General features: G+C 43.4%; 1 pseudogene; it reads left to right on the top strand.

Annotated features, from left to right (window-relative positions):
- Nucleotides 1–4,840: 4,840 nt before the first annotated feature.
- LOC147241912 (uncharacterized) lies at nucleotides 4,841–5,625 on the top strand (annotated as a pseudogene).
- Nucleotides 5,626–6,721: the final 1,096 nt, after the last annotated feature.

Consider the following 6,721-nt stretch of genomic DNA (forward strand, 5'->3'; position numbering starts at 1 on the left):
AAGACCCAGTATTTCTGTGGTAAAGTTATTTCCCGGATCGTAGCAGCCGAGTGCTGACCTTTTGATCTCCTTAGTTTTCCATTCCCATTCTAATTTGGCTCGCTGAATTCTCAGCCTTGATTTATTTTCCCTCACCAAATTCTTATTTCACCCCAGAGTTAGTCTGGTGGTCGCCCTTTGTTATTGTTCTTTCAGCTTATAGTGCTGCCCGTGTTTCGATTCAGTGTTTTTCCAAATTTTAGTTTTTGCGCCCCGTGCATTTTGTCAGTGTCTTACTTGTTTGTTGTACCTCAGAGAAACCACGACCATAGTACACCAATAAACCTCATTTGTTAAACATTGAGCTCCTTGTGTGGACAGTCCGTCTCTTGTGCTGATTCTGGTAGCCTGGTGAAGGCAGGTCTAACACCACCTTGCTCATTAAAGGTTCGTACCAGGACTGTCTCTCTCTGGTGCAGCAAGACTCCTCTTGTATGTTGGTCATAATTTTTGCCACGAGCACTTGTTGCTTTTTTCACAAAGAATCTGTAAGCTTCAGTTATGCGTTAGGACCAATTCTCAGCATAGCCTCGTGCTGTCTGTGGTTCCTCATTGGTGGACATCCTGGATAGCAGGTAACTGGGCAGATGAGGGTGTTGGTATTAACCTTTCTGCCTTCTTTTTTGGCCAAGTTGATTCATGCTCAAGTCAATTTTATTTGTATGGTGCCCCATACAACAAAAGTTCTCTCATGACTCTTTACTAGTAGAGCAGGTCCAGTACCTCACTCCTTCAATGAATCTACACCCAACAATTCTCCATCAGCAAGCACATCCTGCTACAGTGGTGATGAAAACCTGCCTTTAACAGGCAGGAACGTCAAGCAGATCCAGGATCAACACATGGACAGAGAAACATGCAAAACCTTATGATGTCTGAGTGTATGTGCACAGATATCTAGGGTACATGCTAACTGCTAACTGCACATGCATACTGGTTAAGTGTCACACAGCAGATACTGGAAGCTCATGATTTCAGTTACTTTTGCTAATAGATCTATCCATCGCATCAGTCTCGCTCCTTGTTGCAGTCATGCTGCAGCCATCATGCACATCCAAATCAAGTTGTTGTAAGCAAATGTCCCAATACAAGATTGAGGCACGCAGCTGAAAAAACATCAACTTCAGCCGACCAAAGCGACACCTGACAGTTGCCTCAAGTCCATCACACAACAACACCCCAAAATACACATGAGAGTGAAGTGATGTGTAACACACTGATGTTCTGTGAATTATTATGCATGGCACAAACCTCCACAGTGGACTAAAGCTTCAGGGACATGTAGGCTATTAGGTATTATTATTGAATATATTCATGTTATTTACCTGATAATACACCAATAATTTCACAAAGGTTTCTGCAGAGCTAAATTAAATACAATATTTATGTATCAAGCATTTTAATAAAAATGTTATTTTAGAATTACTCCCTCTCATGTGATAATCTGTACATCTATACTTTTCCTCCTTCACTCAGCAGTAACAACAGAAGATCTCAGGGGATTCAAAAACTTATGTCCAAATGCTGCTTTGTTTATATCAGTCAACAAAGCTGCAGACTCAGACACAGACGCAGCATCAGAATCTGGATCAGAACTAGCTGAGCCCCTGACAGCTACGTATGACCCATCAGCTAGGGACCTGTCATCAGTTGACATTCAGGAGAAGTGCAAAACCAGCGAAAGAAAATGAGAGGGCAATGCACAATTAACAGATTGGAACATCTACAGCACGGGTGTCCGAACTGATCCAGTAAGGGCCGGTGTGGCTGCAAGTTTTCATTCCAACCCAGCAAAAGCAACACCTGATTCTACTTAAATCAACTAAGCTGTGTCCACACAGTTCATTTGTTGGCTCAGGTGTTGCTTTTGCTCGGTTGGAATGAAAACCTGCAGCCACACCGGCCCTTACTGGACCAGTTTGGACACCCCTGATCTACAGGATGTGACGATAGAGCAGGGGTGGGCAACCATGTGCCATGGAGGGCCGTGTGTATGCAGGTTTTCCTTCCAACCAAACACTTCAACAGGTGATTCCACTGATTAACACACCTTCAGCCACAGAAGAGTGTTAATCAGTGGAATCACCTGTTGAAGTGTTTGGTTGGAAGGAAAACCTGCATACACACGGCCCTCCATGGCACATGGTTGCCCACCCCTGCTATAGAGCAAGCTAAGTGCACAACATGGCAACTCCACAGAGTAGGACGTATAACAGGCAGTACCTTTCACAGGGTTGTTAAGTGTAAAGACGCCTCAGTTGAAAGTGTTGTGACACAGATCGAGCAAAATGCAGCCACAGATCTGACCATCAGAGGTCCTTTGTGATCGCTGTTCTCAACACAGTGCTGCTATTTTCCTCTCGTCTCACCTGCTCTTGTGTTTTTCCACAGATTCAGTTACAAATGTACGTTTGTCAAATGGACACGTGATTTCCCCCAACTCCTGCTGTGGCACAGAAACTTTGATCTTCTGCTTCCTGTTTCCTGTGTACCCATGCTTGGCTTTTCAACTTACTTATGAGATTTTTGGACTATGATTTCTGATTAAGGACATTACACCTGCGGAGAAACTTGGTGTGACTCTTGCTTGGCTACAACTACGATCTTGGAAAACAAATAGCAAAGTTAGCATAGCAAGTTGCTTCTACCAACTAGCCACTAGCCTAACAGCTGGCCATACAGACAGTCGGCACGTCTACCGACAAACAGCTTTACTGTGCCGATATAAACTGGCGATATGGGTCAGAAAAAGACTCCAATAGCAGAGGAAGTCGATATTAAAAGAATTGCTCGACTTCATAACTGAGGAAGTATCTGCTGTTTGGCTGCAACAGAAAAATATCATGGATCTAGTCGAGGAAGTTGTCTGGGTTGGGACTCGGCGAGAGCAGTCGCACTCCTCTTCTCTCCTCCTCTTCTTTTCTGTCTGACTATCATTCTTTGTCTCAACTCCTGTCCAACGCAGTTGTGAGCTCTCTACCTAAAAACTAATCATGGAATTGATCAGCTGGTCTCTCAACGCTATTGACACCATATTTTCGACAAGGAAATCAGGACCGGAGGAACCTGCCTGTCCGCATGGAACCGACCCTGCGGGCTACGTTCTCGATTCCTGGGGGAGATGGCGTACCGCGTGCTTGACGCCTCTCTCCGTGGAGGACATCGAGGACCTCTACTTATTTGGGTTCATGGTTGTGGGGCTTCTCCTCCTCGGACTTGGAGGTGCCCTCACATACCGCAAAATTGGCAAGACGACGGCTGCCACCAGATCTGGACCTCCACAACTGACCGTCATTTACAACGCAATTATTGAGGCTGGCAAAGCGGGCACCAACAGACTCTTGAACTGAAACAACAGACTCTTGAACTGAAACAACAGACTCTTGAACTGAAACGCAGGATGGAAACCATCTCGGAGCAGTTGGCCGCTTTGCGAAGAGGAGAGTGATGTTGAAGACCAGAAAATGTTTAACTTACAATTTGGATTGGACTGAAAGAGAAGACGGACTGGAATGTGTGCTCCTCTGCCCTAACCCAAACACAGCAACCTTATCGGCTACTGAAGGTCATCTGCCCACTGTTTATCCTCCAGGAGAACTCCTTCTGCCTTGGTGACGCAAATGGTACATACTATCCCCCCCTCCCCCGTGTGTTCCTGACCCCCGCCTCTGCCCTCTCCACCTCCCTTGGGGTGGCAGCGCCTGTTGGCTGCAGCCTGCCCTGCCCGGGCTTGGCTGGCGTGGCCCTGCTGCGACGCCTCACTCTCACTTGCCTCCATTGGGTCAACGGACTGCTCAAGTTTAGCGTACATACACAACAAATGTATATGTGCTGTTGTTAAATTTCTTAAGTGTACCATTATTACTTTCAATCTGTAATAATTGTGACCGCTTGTGATAGTTGTACCAGGCTTTGAGTTGTGATCTTTAATTGCTCCTCGGGAATAAATAAAGTTATCTGAATCTGAATCTGAATCTGAAGTGACGGCTCTGAGGCTGCTGAATGCCAAAAAGGATAAACGCATCACCTATCTGGAAGGCAGAGTCGTGGACCTGGAGCAATATATGCAGGGCAATGATGTGATCATCACCACTCAAGATAAAACCCAAGTCATACACCTGAGTGGTGGCCAAGGACAGTGAACTGGATGCTGACTCTGCAGCGCAACAGGTGGCAGACATTCTACAGTCCAAAGGAATCAAGTTGGATTGTGATTACCTCGAGGCGTGCCACCCTCTACACAGGAGGAACACCAGTGATCGACCAGCTGTAATTCTGCAGTTCACAAATAGAAAACTCAAGAGCACACTCTGGAAACAAGGAAAGCTAAAGGGAAGAGGCATCTTCATAAGCGAGCGCCTAGACAAACACTGCTGATATAGCCAGAAAAGCACGTCAAGTCAAGAAGCTTAGAAAAATACAGAACACCTGCACGTCAAACTGAAAAATCTTCATAAAAACTAAACGGGACCCCTGAGGAAGCCAAGGTGATCTGCATCAGGAACATCGCTGAACTGGACCAATTCCAATGGCTATCATGGGCTGGACTACAGCTACTGGACCAATGATGGTCATAACAGAAGACAGAGTTGGGACCTGCACTGGACTCTGAGGTGACACACAGAACACAACCATGACAAACACCAACAGAGCTCACGTAACACAGAGGATGAGTGAATATCAACAACTGGAGCAAAAGGAATTTGAACACACTGATCGCAGCATGATGGATTTGGAACAGGATCTTGATCTGGGCAGCATTTTGTTTTCTTCTCTGCCGTAAAAAAACAATTGCTGCTATCATGCAGATGATCAATATAACCAGAACGTTAAATCTGAGGGCAAATGATCACTTACTCATTTCAACAGTAGAAGCTTATACGCAAATTTCAACAATATTAAGGATTATTTACATACGTTTTATAAGCCGTTCAGGATAATAGTATCAGAAACATGGATTGACACTGAAAAAGGTACAGATTTGATTTACATGGGTATGAAAGGTATAAATACAGACAAAATAAGGGTGGAGGAGGTGTTGCTGTGTTCATTGATAAATCGTTAGACTACAGTGTGTTGGATGACATAACAACTGTGATTGATAATCTTCATGAATGCTTAACGATTGAAAACTGCAGGGAAAAAAATAAAAATGTTGTCGTCAGTTGTATTTATAGAGCACTGGGGTCAAGTATTGATACATTCTGCAAGTGGATGGAGAGTGCATTTTCAAAAAAGAAAAAAAGGAGTGAATCTAATTTTGAGTGTGGGGAGTTCAGTGTTGACATATGGAATCCCAACAAATACAATTCCACAGATGAATTAGTCAATACGGAATACAGTATGAGCCTGTTTCCAAGAATCACTTGACCCAGCAGAAGTACGTCGCATTCAGCCACGCTCATCGATAATATTTTCGCAAACGACATTGATAACGGTACAATAAGCGGATTGTTAATCAATGATATAAGTGACTGTTTGCCAGTGTTTCCAGTTTATGATATCAGTCACAGTAAAAAGTCAGACAAGCAAACAGTATACAGACGAGTAGGAACAGGAGAATCCATTAATGCACGAAAAAAGTGAACGATTGGAGTATGATGTATAAAATATAGAGAAAAATATGTCGACCTTGCATATAATGAGTTCCTGAGAATAGTTTCCTCAGTACACGATAAGCATTGTCCAGTTAAGAAATATACCAGAAAACTAGAATATACAGATAGTCCATGGAGTACTAAAGGTCTACAAAACGCCTCTAAAAGAAAAATACACTTTACAGAGACTTCATAAAACAGAGAACTAATGAGATAGAATATAAAAGTGGAAAAATATAAAAACAGGTTAAGGGTTATCCAAAGGGCGAGTAAGAGAGATTACTACAAGAGAATATTAGACGATAATAAAAATAACATTAAGGCAATATAGAAAATACCAAACAATATTATAAGAAATGGTTCTAAACACAATAATCTGCCTCATTATTTCATTGATAAGGATATAAAAAATTATAACCAGGAAGATGTAGCAAATCGCTTTAATGAATTCTTTGTAAGTTTAGGACCTGACCTTGCAAGTAAAATCCTGACTCAGGGATGTATCATGACCATTCAGTGGAGAGAAATCATTGCTCATTGTTTCACCAAGCAGTGGAGGAAAATGAAATTTGGAATATTGTTAAAAAGTGTGAGAACAAACAGTCCACTGACTGAAATGATATTAATATGTCACTAATAAAAAAAATCAGGGTGATTTCTAAGCCATTAACATGTACTGTATCTGTAATTCATCATTTTAAACCTGTTGACTTCCAAAAAATGTGAAATAGCTAAAGTCATACCTCTGTTCAAGGCTGGAAACAAACATACATCCATTTTCTACCACTTATTCTGTTAAGGGTTGCGGGGGGGGGGGGGTGGAGTCTATCCCAGCAGCCTTCAGGCGAGAGGCGGGGTTCACCCTGGACAGGTCACCAGTCCATCACAGGACCAACACATAGAGGCAGACAACCATTCACACTCACAGTCACACCTACGGTCAATTTAGAGTATCAATCAGCCTCGTCCCCTCTTGATGTCTTTGGACTGTGGGAGGAAGCTGGAGTACCAGAGAGAACCCACACAGGAACAGGGGTCCTGTGCCCGAGCCGGGACTCGAACCTGCAAAAACTCCAGTTAGTTCA

The sequence above is a fragment of the Aulostomus chinensis genome, chromosome 21 (assembly GCF_037954235.1).
Source record: "Aulostomus chinensis isolate RoL2024-O1b breed Wild chromosome 21, RoL_Achi_v1.0, whole genome shotgun sequence".
NCBI lineage: Eukaryota > Metazoa > Chordata > Actinopteri > Syngnathiformes > Aulostomidae > Aulostomus > Aulostomus chinensis.